This window comes from Lissotriton helveticus, chromosome 7 (assembly GCF_964261635.1).
Source record: "Lissotriton helveticus chromosome 7, aLisHel1.1, whole genome shotgun sequence".
Lineage (NCBI taxonomy): Eukaryota > Metazoa > Chordata > Amphibia > Caudata > Salamandridae > Lissotriton > Lissotriton helveticus.
The window spans coordinates 1,400,123,030-1,400,141,335 of record NC_136068.1 but is presented as its reverse complement, the minus strand read 5'-3'; positions in this window follow the sequence as shown (position 1 = coordinate 1,400,141,335).

Below are 18,306 nucleotides of genomic sequence, written 5' to 3'. Positions count from 1 at the left end.
CAAAGAACAAAAATACAAATGTAGTGGAACCTGTTTGGCCTTAATTTGTGCATCATGTGGGATGGATGCAGCAACAGGGACCTGCAGCTGGCAATGGGGATGGAAGCAGTAAGCCAAGAGGAACAATGGAAAGACACACATCCTATGTGGCAAAAACAGCACACTACTAACTACCACCACAAAATGGCCCACAGCCACGTGTTGTTGCGCTGTGCAGAGTTGCCAAAACTATGCAAGCTGAACTCCTAGGGTTACCTACTGGCTGAAAAGCCGTATTTAATTAACACACACCCAAAAACTGAAATTCCACTCCATAAAACACATTTTGCAATTCAATCCAATGCCATACATGATGTTAAACTTGAAATTCAACAGACACCACAGAAACATGGTTGGACCCATGGGTACCTCTGGCCCTGCTGGCTTAAATTTAAAAAAAATACAACTAGGCCTCTACTGAAAGTACACGTCACACACAACAACATTTTTTAAAAACTATGAAAAACCCAGAAAACTGTAGGTAAAAAAAAGCCCCAATCAAACAAACATGTACACCAATTCTCCAACTTACTTGTAAAATAAAATCTCAAATCCAAAAGTCCTCAAATAAATCCAATCCAATGATATGATGCAGCAGGCATACACAAAAAGTAATCCTTCCAGATCCAAATCCAAATGAAAGTGAACAGCACATGGACAAAACACTGATAGGAGCCTGCTGGACAGGAACAGGAAGTTGCAGACTCAGGGGCACTTCACAGGTACAAGGGCAAGGCCCGGAAAACAATGAAATCAAGCAGGCCTATATCACTATATGGCCAGACAAAGGATGCTTGTTACACAACTCAGCTTTAATGCAAAAAAGATGCCTGTTACACAACAACATATACACATGCAACTAAGGCATTTATTTAACACACACCCAAAAAGTTAACTACAACCCAAAAAACACATTTTGGATTTCAATCCAATGCCATCCATGCCCTAAATAATGTTTAAATTCAACAGACAACACAGAAACAGTTGCTTCAAGCACCCCTGATGAGTACCTCTGGGAGTCTGGGCCTACTGGCAGATTAAGCCACAAGTTTGGAGGCCTATGGCAATAGCACAGTGGATGGCCACCCAAAACAACATGAAAAGAGAGAGAAGACAGACAATGCAGGTCTATGGCAAAAGCACAATGCTTGGCTTAACAAAATATCCGCCACCCACATGGTCAGCCCACCCACAATAACAAGAAAGTATATACAAAGGACAGGAACAGGAAGTTGGAGTCTCTAGGGAACTTCATTCCTCTTTTAAAAAACAATTAAAAAAAGATAAATTACTACATGCTCCAAAAACTACAGCCAAATGACAACCTTAGGAGTTTTTTTTTAGCAAAATGAATAAAATCATCATTTTCGAGAAGAATTTATGCAGCTCGAGAGATATTGTTCGCCAGATTACAAATTCGGCGTGTTCGGCATTGCGATCTGTACAAATAGTCATTTACGCGTGCACGAACACTCAGATTGAGAGCGCAAAGAAGACAAAAACTGTAAGTCCGCGTTGTTGCGCTGTGCAGAGTTGCCAAAACTATGCAAGCTGAACTCCTAGGGTTACCTACTGGCTGAAAAGCCCTATTTAATTAACACACACCCAAAAATACTGCTTCTTGACGTTCACGGACAAATATGTAAACCACACCAAATACCTCGATTCATTCTGAAACGGCTGTCTCACGCAGCGCCAGACTGAAATAAAAAGTGTGACACCCACGGCGTGGAAGACATTCTTAAGATCATTGCATCTTTTGTTAAAAAAAAAGTTCCCACGGATATGATTAATTCTGCCCTGATAAGAGTCCTGTGAATCATACAGAGAGACTCGAAACGCGTCGGCATCTACCCATTTCTCAAAGAGATATCATTCACGGCATCTGTTCGTTCCCTGATTATAACAAATTAAAATATAGTAATACCTTTACAGGGATAAGGGCGGTTAAAAAGTTTTTACCCCCTGGGAATTGATCTGATAATCACAGTGTTAGGTTCTGTTTTTTCGAAACTGTACAATGATTTGTTTTGATGAATTTGTAAGCACATTTGCACTTTAATATGTTTAATTTCATAATTTTTGCACTGTAAATATTATATGTTTTTTGTTTCAACATCTTTGTATGGCATAATGTGAAGTTGATGACATACTCTCTCTGTTCTAAAAATGAAATAAGTTCTATAATTCATTATAAAGAAAAACGACATAAATCAAGTGTCAGGATAAATCAATAAAGTTTCATTTATCCTCTTTTTTCGTACATTAATGGACAGAATCAGTATTAGAGGCCTAGGTAAAACCCCCCCTTTTTTGCAGTTATTTGTGGCCCTACCTACCCTCTTTCCCACAGGGCCACCTCCCTTCTCGTAATAAGCTGGAAGGAAGATAGCGCTTCCGAATGACGTGTTCTCGTTCGCACAGTCTCGCGGGATCATGCGGTCGGATTCCGAACCTCGTGGCCTACACGAACGGATAGAAAATCGAATCGGCGAACGCAGAATCACGGTAAGTCGTTACCACGCCCACGAGAACGCCTATTGAGCACGCGAGGAAGAAAAACATCTACGCTATGCTGTAGATTGCGTAGTATTCGGCAACTTCACTCTCTACGCGCACCGCAAAGTTACCGAAACTCCGCAAACTCCGCGAGCGGAGCATAGTTCACCGCCCAGGGTTACTGTTTACGACCTCACATATTACATCACTCATGACATGATCAGTGACATCACTGATGACAGCTCAAATAACTCACTTCAGCTGCTGTGTTGAAAGTTTCGGGGTGACGCGTCAAGCAGGGGTCGAGAAAAAGGGGGGTCTCAGAACGCTTTTTCTCCATGTTAATTTCCATAGGAAACTGTTGGCACAGCTACAGCCCAAACTGCTGAACAGATTTACACCAAATTTGCAGCTCCCTCGACCCAAAAGCAATGCCAGCTTCCGCAGGAGCCGGAAGCCAGTAGGGATTGTGGGAGCCTTGAGGCTCACCCCACAGTCTGCAAGGACTTGGCCAAGCCCAGGGGATGGGGTTCCAGGGTGGAAAATGGCCTGGAAGGGGTGCGGCACAGACCCGTCCCTAAAATTAAGGTGCCAATTTTTTTAATAAATATATGGCCAAGTCCCGGGGGATGGGTCTCGGTGCCGAAATTGGCCTGGGGAAGGGACCTCAAACAACAAACAAAATAACCAGGCCCCCAGGGATGGGGTCCCTGCTGCCTAAATCAGCCTGGGGCAGGAGGCCGCACTGACCCCCTACCCTTTAAAAAGTTTCATTTTTCTCTTTTAAATGCATCCCGTTTTCCTTTAAGGAAAATGGGCTGCATTTAAAAAAAAAAGAGCTTTATTGAAAAAGCAGGCCACCATCCCTGTGAGTGCTGGCCATTCCCAATGGGGTTGCAAATTGTGTTTGCCTCATGAATATTGATGAGGCATGCAATTTGCCAACCCATTGGGAATCGCTAACAGTGTCTGAGATACTGTTGTACATTGCATTTAGCAAGTCACAAGTTGCGAGTCAAAATTTGACGCAATTTGCACCTCGCTTAATGCAAGCGTCGTACATCTGGTCCCAAGAGCCTGGTGTCGAAGAGACAGAAGCAAGCTACTAGGTAAAATGTCACCTGTTTGTAATGGTTATTGTAGTGTGGATAGGACAATTCATGTAAAAAAGAGGAACACATGACACAACTAGCCTAAAGTACATGACAGTCCCCGGGGCATATATCAGCATCGGGAGAAGTGCAGCGCATCTCCCCTCCCATTTTATTTTAATTTTAAAGAGGCCGCACCTCCTTTCCCTACTACTCTGCAGACACGCCTCCTGGCATGCTCTTGGTTAGGGATGAAGTCCCCTTCACTCCTGAGGGTCCTTAGAGGCCAACTAGCCCACCTGTTAACTCCAGCAATCCCCATTTAGTGGGATTGCTGAGAGGTGGTTGGAGGTCATGCTTCTTTTTCTACCACTCTGCCAACGCACCTCTTGGCGCACTGCTGGTGGGATGATGAGGTCCCCTTGCATCCTGAGGGCCTCAGGACTAAAGTAGACTTCATCCCACAAGCAGCAGTGTTCCAGGAGGTGTGTTTGCAGATTGGTGCAGAAATAGGGCATGGCCTCTGACACACCTCTCGGTAATCCAGTTGAGTGGGGCTTACTAGAAGTCTAGTTGGCCCCCAGGGACGCTTAAAAGGCCAGGGGACTTCATCTCCCACCCAGGTGCATGTGAAGAGTGGTGGAGAAAGGGGGCATGACCTGCTACTGGAGGAAACAGGTAGGCTAGTTAACCCCTAAGTATCCCCAGCAGCGATGAGGACTTTCTCCCCAACGAAGAGCGTGTCACGAGGTGCGTTTGCAGAGTGGTGGACAAAGGGGGCATGGCCTGCTATCTAAACTCAGCAATCCTGCTGGGTGGGACTTACTGGATGTAATAGGAGGGGTTGATGGCCCTCAAGGACGTCCTTAGTGGCCAACAAACACTCCTGTTACCTCCAGTAAGTCCCACACAGTGGGATTGCTAAGAGGTCTTAAGAGGCCACGCCACCCTTTCTGCACCACTCTGCAAACGCTCCTCCTGGTGCAATACCGGTTGGGGGATGAAGTGCACTTTACTCCTGAGGCACCATGGGGGCCAAGAAGCCTAGGTCTTACACAGTGGAAGTCCTACACAGCGGAATTCCTGAGAGCTGGTCGGAGGCCCAGACCCCTTTCTACACCACTCTGCAAACAAAACTGGTAGTTAAAAATTCATAGAAATTCACTAAAAACACAGGTTTCATGGACGTTATAGTTAGAAATTATCATTTAAAAAACCTTACAAATTCACTGTAAAAACCACAGGTTTCAGGGATGTTATTGTTAGGCTGACATTTCACTCGTATAAAACCAGAAAATTTCAGCCGTTATAGTTACCTAAGCTAACTATAACTCGCCCTTGTACAATGCACTGCTTATGACCTCACATATTACATCATTCATGACATGGTCAGTGACATCACTGATGGAATTTCATATTTTCCTATACTAATTTACCACTAATCCTTTTTGGGTTCCGGAGTAGCGTTCTAATTGCCTTATCAGAGGTAGTAAGTGCTATATACATGCACTTACAATGGTCCTCTACACTTAGAGACCACACAGAAGGGGTGTAAAGAACGGTATCTGACCCTGGTTCTAAGACGCTAGGACGTAATGCTTAACTCTGCCCCCTGTATCTTGAGCAAGGGGGCCATTTCAGCTGCAGAGCGCAGTTTTGCCTCATTACATGGACTGGCGGGTGATTTGCTTATGCACATCTTTTCTCGTAACACTAGTTAATTTGGTTGCAAAAAACATATCTATAAAGTGCTGGTTATTACGTATTCATACTCAGGCAGCACCTGGAGGTATGTTCCAGAGATGTAATTTAAGTCACTTTGAACAGCCAAGTTTTGAGTTTCTTTTAGAAGGTTTCTTCTGAGCGTTCCTGTCTATGTGCCAAATGCAGGGCTTTCCAATGTTTAGAGGCCAACCAACTACAAGAGTAACCTTCCATGCAACCTCTTTTCACAGTAGGGATGGCATAACCTTGGTGGCTTCAGATCAAAGTAATAATCTGCAGGCGTCAGGTGTCATTTCGCAATATTTCTCTTTGCTTGTAGTCAGACAGAAGCTGTCCGTAAATTGTAGTTAACCAAGAAGATTCACACAATGTCAAATACATTTTTGTGAATTAGATTGCAATAGGATTATTCCATATGAATAAGAAAATATCACCACATTTAATAAAGTTTACAAAGTTATGACCTTTAATGAAAATTGGGAATATCTAAACATTAAAATTACAAATGCACTCGTTATTCATCAGCAAGCAGGAACATTAAGAATGTCAGAACAGAGATTACATAACTACCAAGTGGCTTGATTTAACATGTGACAGCTTTAGCCAGTCCTGGCTTTTTAACCAATATTACTCTACATCCTAGGGTTTTTAGTTTAATTTTGACATGGAGTCTCTTGGCAGATGTAAGAATACTTATTTTCTGGAATAGACTGTGGTGAGGGCAAACATGGAGAGGGATATGTACAGTAGAATGTGCAGTGAGAAGAATACTTATACAATTTATTTTCATAGTGTGAAGGAAGACTTAAAATGGCCTGCAGCACTTTTTCCCCACCCAATTAAGTAGCCTTTTAAAACATGTCTCAGGGCTCTCATTGCAGCCTGTCTGCAGTTTGAAATTGGCCCTTTTGACCTGGCAAAATAAACCTTTTGCTAGGCCTAAACCTTCCTTTTTTATACATATAAGTCACCCCTAGAGAAGGTTTTCGCAAGCCCTAAGGTCAGGGTACAGGGCACTTAAAAAGTTGGACATATACTTTGAAGTTTTACATGACTTGATAGTGAAAAACTCCTCAATAAATTTTTTTCTACTATGCGGTCTTCCCATAGGATAACATTGGGTTATCCTATTACATTTAATAAGTGATTGGGAACAGATAGGAATGTCATGTTCACACTCAAAGGAATTGTAACTTAAACCCTTGTTTAATGGTAGTGTCACATTTTAAGTCACAGTTCTGAAAATGTCACTTTTAGAAAGTTCGCATTTTCCTATCCTAACCATTTGGTGCCTGCAGCCTGTATTCTGGGACACATAACTAGGTGTAGTTGGCAGCTGACCTTTGTGTATTTCTCCTAGACAGTGACACAAATGGGGGATTAGACGTTGACAGGATGGGCCATCCTTCCAGAATAGAAGTGACAGAACTGTACACAACTGCAATTATATTTCAAAGGAGCTGCCTCAGCACACTTACAAAGGACTCCACACTAGTCATTTGTCACCCCAGACACCCTGTGACTGGGGCAATGAGGAAAGGAATTCCAGAGCCATATGAGGGAGCAAAGTCCAGAGGTTTCTTCCACTTCAAATCTGGTGCCAGGTATAAAAATAGGACCCGCAGACCCACTCTTCAGTACACACCTCCACCTGATGCCAGACAACTGTTGTGATGTTTGAGGGCTTCCGACATCTGTGAGAAGGAGGACTGGCCTGCTCTCTTCATTTCAGACTGTGTGACTCCAAAAGTCAGATGACGTCCCTCCTCTTTTTAGCTGCAGGGACACAACAAGCTCCAGAGGGGTCCCTTCAACTGCTCAGCTGACCTGCAGCACTGCATCTGCATGAACCTTCAACTGGGTCTACCTGAGCCGTGCTGGCCTCTGCTGAAGTGATTTCTTGTTAACGAAGAGGTGCCTAGTCAGGTAGTGGATCCTTGGCTTGAATCTGAGAGGGCTTTTCCTAGCTAAAGCAGAGTGAGGCAAAGCACCATCAGAACTGACGCTGGACAACAAAATGCTTAGCAAAGAAATGCTGTGCAGACCACGCAATGTGTAAACATCAGAAATGGTAGGTCACAAGTAACTTGCCAGGTCAAATGAAAGTGTTCATTAAATTCAATCTGTCAGCAAATGAAAAACCTGGTGATAAGGATAACCAAACATGCCTGGCAGCACACAGAAGGTAGTTTAAATCAGGAGCTGGCCACGCACAAGTGTCAATATAGGCACTTGATCAAAGAGAAAAATGTCTCTTTCTATCATAGTGGTACAAAAGGGGGTGGTGGTGGACGGAGCATCTGAACCAATCAAACACTCACACCCAGTCAACAGATCTGGGTTTAATCCATCACCGTTCTTTAGCCCACTCTGCCACTCCAGTTCAGACATGCATATATGCAAATCAGTCTGACCTTGTGCCTCATGGGAACAGTCCAGCCCGAACTGCCAAGCCATGCCTTCCCTGGACCGGAGACAAGCTTCCGAGGACCGGTTTCTGGCCTTTCAGCCATCTTCAGCCCGGCTTGCTTGAATCCAGTGGCAAAGTGAGCAAGGGACTCACGTCTGAGCATACCCTGCCAACTTATGGCAAAACAAAGTGGTACAAAAGGGGGTGGTGATGGACGGAGCATCTGAACCAATCAAACACTCACACCCAGTCAACGATCTGGGTTTAATCAATCATCGTTCTTTATCCCACTCTGCCACCCCAGTTCAGACATGCATATATGCAAATCAGTCTGACCCTATGCCTCATGGGTCAGTCCAGCCCGAACTGCCAAGCCATGCCTTCCCTGGACCGGAAACAAGCTTCCGAGGACCGGTTTCTGGCCTTTCAGCCGTCTTCAGCCCGGCTTGCTTGAATCCAGTGGCAAAGTGAGCAAGGGACTCACGTCTGAGCATACCCTGCCATTAATTGTCCAGTGGTGCCTTGGTGTTCCTTGATATGCCATATGAATACAAATAAACACGTTACTATGATCTTAAGTACTCTTGAGCCGCTCGGGCCACCTCCCTCAAATAGAAGAAAAAGGAGAAATACCTAAGGCCCAGGGGATGGGGTCCAAAACAGTCAAGGGAAGGAAGGCCACACAGCCCCATTCCTAAAATAAAGAAATTTAAATGAAGGGGCTGATTCACAAAAGTAATCTGAGACAAAATCTTAACTTTACGACTTTCCATATTCACAAAAGGCAATTAGTAGTAGTAAAGTTAGTATTCCTAACTTTTCTACTACTAAACTGAGACAAAATCCTAATTTTGCAACTTTCGGTTTTCACAAAAGGCATTTAGTAGTAGTAAAGATAGGATTCCTAACTTTACTATTACTAAATGCCTTTTGTGAATACCGAAAGTAGTAAAGTTAGGATTTTGTCCCAGATTACTTTTGTGAATCTGGCCCGAAGCCGGCAACTCACCGGAGACACCGCCCCGTTTCCCACTACTCTGCAAACGTGCCTCCTGGTGGGCTCTTGGTTCGGGAATGAAGTCCCATTCACTGCTGAGGGTCCTTAGGATCCAACTAGCCCTCCTGTTACCTCAAGTAAATCCCACACAGTGTGATTGCTGAAAGTTGGCCAGAGACCATGTCCCTTTTTCCACTACTCTGCAAACGCACCTCCTGGTGCACTGCTGCTGGGGTTATGAGGTCCTCTTGTTTCTTAAGGCCCTCAGGACTGAAATTGACTTTATTCGTCAAGTAGCAATGCATCAGGAAGTGCATTTGCAGAGTCGAAGAGAAAGGGGGCATGGCATCTGAACACCTCTCAGCAATCCAGCTGTATGTGGCTTGCTGGAGGTAACAGGAGGGGTAGTTGGCCCCTTAGGAAACTCAAAAGTGTGTCAGGAGGTGTGTTTGCAGAGTGGTGGAGAAAGAGGGCGTGGCCTGCTATCAGATCTCAGAAAACCTGCTGTATGGGAATTGGATCACTGACATAATATAGAATGCCAAAATATCAACCTACCAAAATATCGAGGTAAAAATATAGAATACCAAAATATCGACCTCCTATGTCCAAACAGGTAAGTACAAAAATATCGAATCAAAAATATCGATGTAAAAAATATAGTTAGTCAAAATATCAAATTTTTTAAAATGCTTTAAATTAATTAAAAATTAATGAAATAATAAATATAATTAACTTAAACATACTTAAAATACTTAAATAACCTTAAAATTAATAAATAATTAATGTAAGTAAAAAAATAAATAATACAAATTGATTTGTTAATTCACATATATATATAAACGCAATATTAATAAAAAAAATTACAATATTTTTACTGTAGGATAGCGGAAAGGGTAAAATTGACTATAACCACTCCAGTGAGTGCAACAGTAGGGAAAGCGTTGGATAGCGTAGGGGTAAAAATTACTATTCCCACTCCAGAGAGTGCAACAGTAGGGAAAGCGTTGGATAGCGTAGGGATAAAAAATACTATTCCCACTCCAGAGAGTGCAACAGTAGGGAAAGCGTTGGATAGCGGCAGGGTTACATTTACTATTCCCACTCCCAAGAGTGCAACAGTAGGGAAAGCGTTTGTTAGCATAGGGTTAAAAATCACTATTCCCACTCCAGAGAATGCAACAGTAGGGAAAGCTTTGGATAGCGTGGGGGTAAAAATTACTATTCCCACTCCAGTGAGTGCAACAGTAGGGAAAGCATTGGATAGCGTAGGGGTAAAAATTACTATTCCCACTCCAGAGAATGCAACGGTAGGGAAAGCGTTGGATAGCGTAGGGGTAAAAATTACTATTCCCACTCCAGTGAGTGCAACAGTAGGGAAAGCGCTGGATAGCGTAGGGGTAAAAATTACTATTCCCAATCCAGAAAGTGCAACAGTAGGGAAAGCGTTGTATAGCGGGAGAGTTAAAATTACTATTCCCACTCCAAAGAGTGCAAAAGTAGGGAAAGCATTGGATAGCATAGGGGTAAAAATTTATATTCCCAATCCAGAAAGTGCAACAGTAGGGAAAGCGTTGGATAGCGGGAGGGATAAAATTACTATTCCTGCTCCAGAGAGTGCAACAGTAGGAAAAGCGTTGGATAGCGTAGGGGTAAAAATTACTATTCAGACTCCAAAGAGTGCAGCTGTAGTGAAAGTGTTGGATAGCGTAGGAGTATAAATTACTATTCCCACTCCAGAGAGTGCAACAGTAGGGAAAGCGTTGGATAGCTTCAGAGTTAAAATTACTATTCCCACTCCAAAGAGTGCAACAGTAGAGAAAGCGTTGGATAGCGTAGGGGTAAAAATTACTATTCCCACTCCAGTGAGTGCAACAGTAGGGAAAGTGTTGGATAGCGCAGAGCAAGAGCAATTTCGTGCTAGTGCTGTGACTCATCCTATAAACACAGCCCAAATTTACTAAGCCTTTGCCTGGTGATGCTGAGCAACACAAAGTCTTGTTTGGAATTTAATAAGCCACACATGGTCTGATTTGAGTGGCCTTGCTTAGCATTGTAAAGAAAAGTATGGCGACACAGCAGTTTGTGTTACATTTCTCAGTTGTAAGTGTTCCATGGGTGGAGCATGGCTTTCACATAATTCTACATTTACTAAGGTTTGTAAAGGTGTAATTTCCTGAAATCAGTTTGCCTACCATGGCGAGGCATAATGAGGACAATTTTGTTTATTTCTTCTTGTTAATTACGCTTTCTATGAGTGATGCTTTATGCATCATGCATAGAAAAAAATATGCCTATCTGTATCGCTCTTGTGGAGGGAGGGATGCCTTACTGCACAAAAACAATATATATTGCCCGTAATGTATGTGTCTGTGCACCACAGTACAAGGGTGCCAGTCTTGGTAGTAGGCATCCACAAATGTGCCAACAAAGGGAGAGAGCTGAAGGGCACCATAGGTTTGTAGATATCATACCTTTCAGCTCTTTTCTGTTCACGCAGTGCAGTGTCGTAACTTTGATTGCTGTCCTGTGTTGTGTGAACATTTGATAAATATGCCCTTTAGGCCTTTCCACTACATTCATGATGCTACTCATTACTCCAATCTGTTATGAAAAAGTAGACTAGATTTATAGCATGAATCTGAAAGTGAGTAAGGATATGTCCTCATGATCCACATTGAATTATAACCCCAACCTCTTTACAAATTTAATAGCATGTGTTTGCTTCATTGTCCAGTGGTGACTTGGTGTTCCTTGATGTGCCATATGAATACAAATAAACATGTTACTATGATCTTAAGTACTCTTGAGCCGCTCGGGCCACCTCCCTTGAAATAGAATAAAAAGAAGAAATGGCTAAGGCCCAGGGGATGGGGTCCAGAAGGGTCAAGGGAAGAAAGGACACTCAGCCCCATTCCTAAAACTAAAGAAATTTAAATGAAGGTGCCGATTCACAAAAGTAATCTGATACAAAATCCTAACTTTATGACTTTTGGTATTCACAAAAGACATTTAGTAGTAGTAAAGTTAGGAATTCTAACTTTACTACTACTAAAGTGAGACAAAATCCTAACTTTACGACTTTCCGTATTCACAAAAGACATTTAGTAGTAGTAAAGTTAGGATTCCTAACTTTTCTACTACTAAACTGAGACAAAATCATAATTTTGCAACTTTCAGTTTTCACAAAAGGCATTTAGTAGTAGTAAAGTTAGGATTCCTAACTTTACTATTACTAAATGCATTTTGTGAATACCGAAAGTCGTAAAGTTAGGATTTTGTCTCAGATTACTTTTGTGAATCTGGCCCAAAGCCGGCAACTCATCGGAGACACCGCCCCGTTCTCCACTACTGTGCAAACGTGCCTCCCGGAGGGCTCTTGGTTCGGGAATGAAGTCCCATTCACTGCTGAGGGTCCTTAGGATCCAACTAGGCCTCCTGTTACCTCAAGTAAGTCCCACACAGTGTGATTGCTGAAAGGTGGCCAGAGACCATGCCCCTTTTTCCACAACTCTGCAAACGCACCTCCTGGTGCACTGCTGCTAATGCTATGAGGTTCTCTTGTTTCTTAAGGCCCTCAGGACTAAAGTGGACTTTATCCCCCAAGCAGCAATGCATCAGGAGGTGCATTTGCAGAGTCGAAGAGAAAGGGGGCATGGCATCTGAACACCTTTCAGCAATCCAGCTGTATGGGGCTTGCTGGAGGTAACAGGAGTGGTAGTTGGCCCCTTAGGAAACTCAGTAGAGTGTCAGGAGGTGTGTGTGCAGAGTGGTGGAGAAAGAGGGCGTGGCCTGCTATCAGATCTCAGAAAACCTGCTGTATGGGAATTACTGGAGGTAATCGAAGGGGTTTTTGGCCCTCAAGGATGTCCTTGCTGGCCAACTACCCCTCCTGTTACCTCCAGTAAGTCCCACACAGCAGGATTGCTGAGAAGTTGTCAGAGGCCATGCCCCCTTTCTCCACTACTCTGCAAATCTACTAGTTGGGGGATAAAGTTCTCTTGGCTCCAGATGGACCTTGGGGGCCAAGATACCCTCCTGGTACCTTCTGTAAGTCCTATGCTGTGGAATTTCTGAGAGCTGGCCAGAGGCCCAGCCTCCTTTCTCCACCACTCAGCAAACATGAACATGACTGCTTGTCAAAAAACCTTAGAAATTCACTAAATAAAATGAAGGTCACACGGACATTATACTTAGGAATTAGCATTTAAAAAGCCTTTTTGCAAATCGAATATAAAAAAACTTAGAAAATCACTAAAAAACTAAAGGTTTCAGTGACGTTATAGTTAGGTTCAGAATTTACTGACACAAAACTAGAGAAATTCAGCTGTTATAGTCAACTGAGTTAAATATAACTCGCGCCTCGTAATGCACTGCATATGACCTCACATATTATATCACTCATGACATGGTTTTGTATGAGTGAAATCTGACCCTAACTATAATGCCCCTGTAACCTTTGTTTTTTTAGTGAATTTCTAAGTTTTTTTTAATTCTTTTTTCTAACTACAACGTTCTTGTAACCTTTGCATATTTCAGTGAACATATATATATATATATATATATATATATATATATATATATATATATATATATATATATATATATATATATATATATTCACTGAAAAAACCATAGGTTATAGACCATATATAGTTAGGAATTAGCATTTACAAAACCTTATTTTACTCACACAAAACCATTGAAATTCGCATATATAGTTAGTTGTACTAACTATATATCGCGCACCCACAATCCACTGCTGATCATGTCACATATTACATCATTCATGACATGGTCAGTGACATCACTGATGACATCACTGATGACATCTCAAATGACATCACTGATGACATCACTGATGACAACATCCAGTGACTGTATGTTTCTGTAAAGTTAAAATATGTCTTACATATTGAAGAATGAGTGGATGTATAAGTGTCTGGATGAAGGATTTAGTAGGTGCATGACTGACTGTATGAGTGAGTGATTAAATGTGTCTCACTGAGTGCATGGGTTAGTGACTAAACTGTCTTAATTTGTGCATCATTATGTCTGTTGTTCTGTAAACTGCTGCATGTGTTGATCAGTAGCTATATGAGTAACTATATGGGTTATTGATTGGTTGCCCAAGTATTTGTGTGGGAGACTGAGTGTGTGTGTGGGTGGCTGGGAGGTGTCTGACTCTGTGCATAGATGTGTGAGCAGTTGATTCACTAGATGTATGGGTTCAAAAGTGCATGTGGAAACAGCTGTATGGGCGGTTGACTGTGTGCGTGAGTGTATTGGTGAGTGAATGGATATCTCAATGCTACATGTCAAAGTAAGTACATATGTAAAACACAGTACGTGTGAGAGTTGACATATATAAATAACTGTGCATAAGAGCCAGTGAATGTGTGAGTGGCTGTATGGATCATTCTGAAATTGTATCAGGGATTGTATAAGAGAGTAAATATGTGTTAGTATCTGTTTGAATAAGTAAGGTGTGTATAACTGTATAGTTGAGAAAATGGAGGTGTGATTGATTCTTTGCATGACTGACTAGGTGTGTGAGTAACTCCATGGATGAGTGACAGTCTGTGAGTGTCTGTTTACACTGAGTGTATCTAAGGTTATATTAGAGTCTGAAGAGGTTCATCGTATTATCTCATGAATGATGTCATCAGTGATGTGCTCAGTAATGTCATCAGTGATGTCATTTTAGATGTCATCAGTGATGTCATCAGTGATGTCATTTGAGATGTCATCAGTGATGTCATCAGTGATGTCACTGACCATGTCATGAATGATGTAATATGTGACATGATAAGCAGTGGATTGCGGGTGCGCGATATATAGTTAGTACAACTAACTATATATGCGAATTTCAATGGTTTTGTGTGAGTAAAATAAGGTTTTGTAAATGCTAATTCCTACCTGTATATGGTCTATAACCTATGGTTTTTTCAGTGAATTTTCAAGGTTTTGTAAATGCTAATTCCTAACTATATATGGTCTATAACCTATGGTTTTTTCAGTGAATTTCAATGGTTTTTAATAGCAAATATCAAAAGCTTTAAAATGTATTCTTCTTTAATTCAAAAAATATATTTTATATGTTTTTAATACAATTTTTTTATGTCTTTTTTTTTGTTTCGCTCCCGGTCCGCGAACCGGGTAGCTTCCCGTTAGCTCAATTTGGTGCCGCGACCCGGTCCGCGAACCGGTAAACGTTCCGTTTGCGCAACTGCCGAGTTAGAAAACAACATCGTGACGCGTCGCGTAATCGCGACGTATAGCGTTCTCGCGTAATGCGTCTTATGACGCGCCGCGTTAGCGCACCCGGAAGTTCTCCGGAGCGCGAACCGAGGCGCGAAGCGCAGCGCCCCGGAAGCGATCCGGGGCGCGGCGAGCAGCGCGTAACGTAAGCGTAACAGGTCATGTAACTTGTTATCAAAACTTTTCATTGGTTCATTTCACTTTTGGTTTCCTAATGATGTAAGGCTAGGTCATGTGACCTAAAAATAACACTTTTCATTGGTTTAGAACTATTTTTTTCCCAAATGATGAAAACCCCTCCTTGTTTCCTCACTCTGACTTTCAACTTTGTGAGAGGAAGACCTTTTTTGATTACTAGAAATGGCAAGTCTTGTAACTGCAGCTGGTGCACCCCCACCACCACCACCACCTCCTAGGAAGAGAGGACCACCTCCTCAGATTATCATTCAGCAAGAGAAGGAAGAAGAGGAAGAAGAGGAAGAGACGCAAGGGGAGAGGCAGTTTTTGCCTGAGGAGCCAAGAATTTCCCATATAAAGGAAGATTTCATATGGCAATTTTATTCATTTCCCCAGGGCCAAAAGAAAGTGAATGCCCGCTATGTAACTTGCCTTATCTGCAAGAAAGATCTGTCCAGAGAACAGATAAAAAATATAGCTATGGCAATTACACCATGCATCGCCATATGCAGAGGTGGCACCCTAATAATTATAGTGCTGCACAAGTACGTGACCTGCAGGATAACCCCCCTCCTGTGGCCAGAACACCAAATGTAGAGGCAGTGATGGGACCAGAGGCGAGGGAGACGGTCCCAAATATACAGATGAAGTTTGGGAGTATCAAACAAGTCTGCGATTATTGCGGCCAATTGATTTGCTACAGAGAAAGTAGCATCACTCTAATCAACAGAGCTATCGACAATCATGATTGTCCAAAACGCCCCAGAAAATAAATTATCTTTTTTTTTTGTTGCTCCTGTTGAGCCCTTTATAATGAATCATTTTCGTTTCTCCCCCCCCAAAAAAAAAAAATATATAAAATCGTTCAAAAAATACAAAAAAAGTAAAAAAATGTTCATAAAAAAAATAAAAAAATATAAAACAACAAAAATAATTTAAAAAAAGTTCTTTTCAGAACTACCTCCCCTTTATAAAAAATTGCTAGAATGTTTAGCACTCTGACAACCTGTATTTCTTTTGATTCGCTTCCCGGTTCGCGCGCCAGTACGCGAACCGGAAGCGAACAAAAATTTCTTTTTTTAAAAGAAAAGAAGAGTAAGTATAAGGAAAGGAAACAGAGAGTAATGTTAAAAGAAAGACAGCTAGAGGGAGTAACACAGAGATACTGTTTAATAGATCTATTTACCGAAGAAAAAACTGGAAGAGGGTATAATTGTGAAAAACAAAATAGATAAGGAAGTGAAAGAAAAAAGGAGAGTAGAAGAATAATAAACAAGAGTTTCTTAGAGAATGTGAGTGAATGTTCAAATTAAGAAGAAAAACAGTAAAGGATGTGGAATGAGAGGTAGGGATAGAACCGGACTAAAAGAATAATCCTGAGGGAAAGTGTTAAGAAAACAGTGAGCAAAAGTAAATAGGAATAAAACAAGATGTATGATAGTGACTAAGGTTAAAACATGTGGAATAACAGAGAGAAAAAACAGAAAGCAGAAAAGAAGAAGTGACAGAAAAGGAATGATTGAAACAGCAAAGAAATGTAAATAACATAGGGGCATATTATCAACACAGGCGATAAAATTATCGCTGCTTTTATCGGCAGAAATCTGCCGCTAAAGCCGCTTTTGCAGCAGAAAACTGCCGCTAAAGCCGCTTTTGCAGCAGTTTTCTGCCGATAAAAGCAGCGATAATTTTATCGCCTGTGTTGATAATATGCCCCTTAGTGTGCTTGAACTACAGGGAGAAAGCATAATGAACAAGTAGTGAAAGAGTGATCAGTCAGAGACAGTGAGAGTAATAGAGACGGAGTGAGTGAACAGGAGTGAGGAACTATGAGAACAGAGGGACTGAGAAAAAGAGTGGAAGGAGTAGAGTAAGTAAGTAATAGAGAAAGGAATGAGGGAATTAGCAAAGGCAGGAAACTGAGGGTTAAAGAAATGAAACAGTGGAACTAATAGAGGTTAAATGTGATAGAAATGTAACGAAAAGAGTACAAAACATTTACCTTATAATTGTCGTTAACTTAGTCACTTGTTATTTTTATACTTTCAATCTGTGAAAGAAACAACAAAAATTTGAAAAATATTAAAACATGTATTTAAAAATTAGAAAAGACATGGGAAAAGATTGACAATCATCCAATTTTACAAAGAAATAAAGTTAGAGATAAACATGCAGAAAAAAAAGAGAAAGAAACGGTGATAGACAGTCAGAGACAAAAAGAAATTGAAATAGAGTAAATTACTAAGAGAAAAAAAAAGAAGATACTTTCAGTGACAGAAAAGAAGGATAGAAGAGAAAACTAAATTGAAGTTGTGAAAGCTACTAAAAGAAACTGAGTAAGGTAAACTATATAAGGAAAGGGTGAATAAGGAAAAGAGAGTGAGGGAGAGAGGAGACAGAGGAAGTGAAGGAAAGAGTGTCAGATACAGACTGAGTGAGGCATCTACACAATGTGATTCATAATGTTAGGAAACACAGGTAATGTAATTGAAAAACGTTCAATTTTTTTTGTTTATTCCACAATCACATCACTTGTGTTTCCTTTGCTTAGGTATCTCATTGTGCAGATGTAGTCTAGTATATGAAAGACTACGCAGAAGGTGACCACTGTATGCAACAACTTTGACACTTACTGAAGCCTCTGCTTCTCCATGCCCCCTACACAGTCCTAAATATATACATTTTAAACTAACAATATCTTGTTGCAGATGAAGTGAGGCCTATCTTGCAACATGGTGCTTCTTTTGCACTGCTGCTGTGTCACAATAGTGACACAACGGCAGCGCAAAAGAGGTGCACGGCCATCATAAAACTGCCCCTAACATTTTAAATGATTGTTTCAGGATGCCGATAAGGTGTGGCCTATCCAGAGATTTGTTTGAGGTGAGGTCTACTCAGAGTTACAGATTAAATTTAGGCTTGTTGAAGAGTACAGAGGAGATAATACATGTGCAGGCCTACCAACGAAGTGAGTCATGTCCACTGCACTCTTGAACAAAGGCCAGACCTCCTCTGTCTCCCTGGACAGGCCTAAACTTCATCTGCACAATGTGATTCGTAATGTTAGGAAACACAGGTGATATAATTGAAAAACGTGCAAATATTTT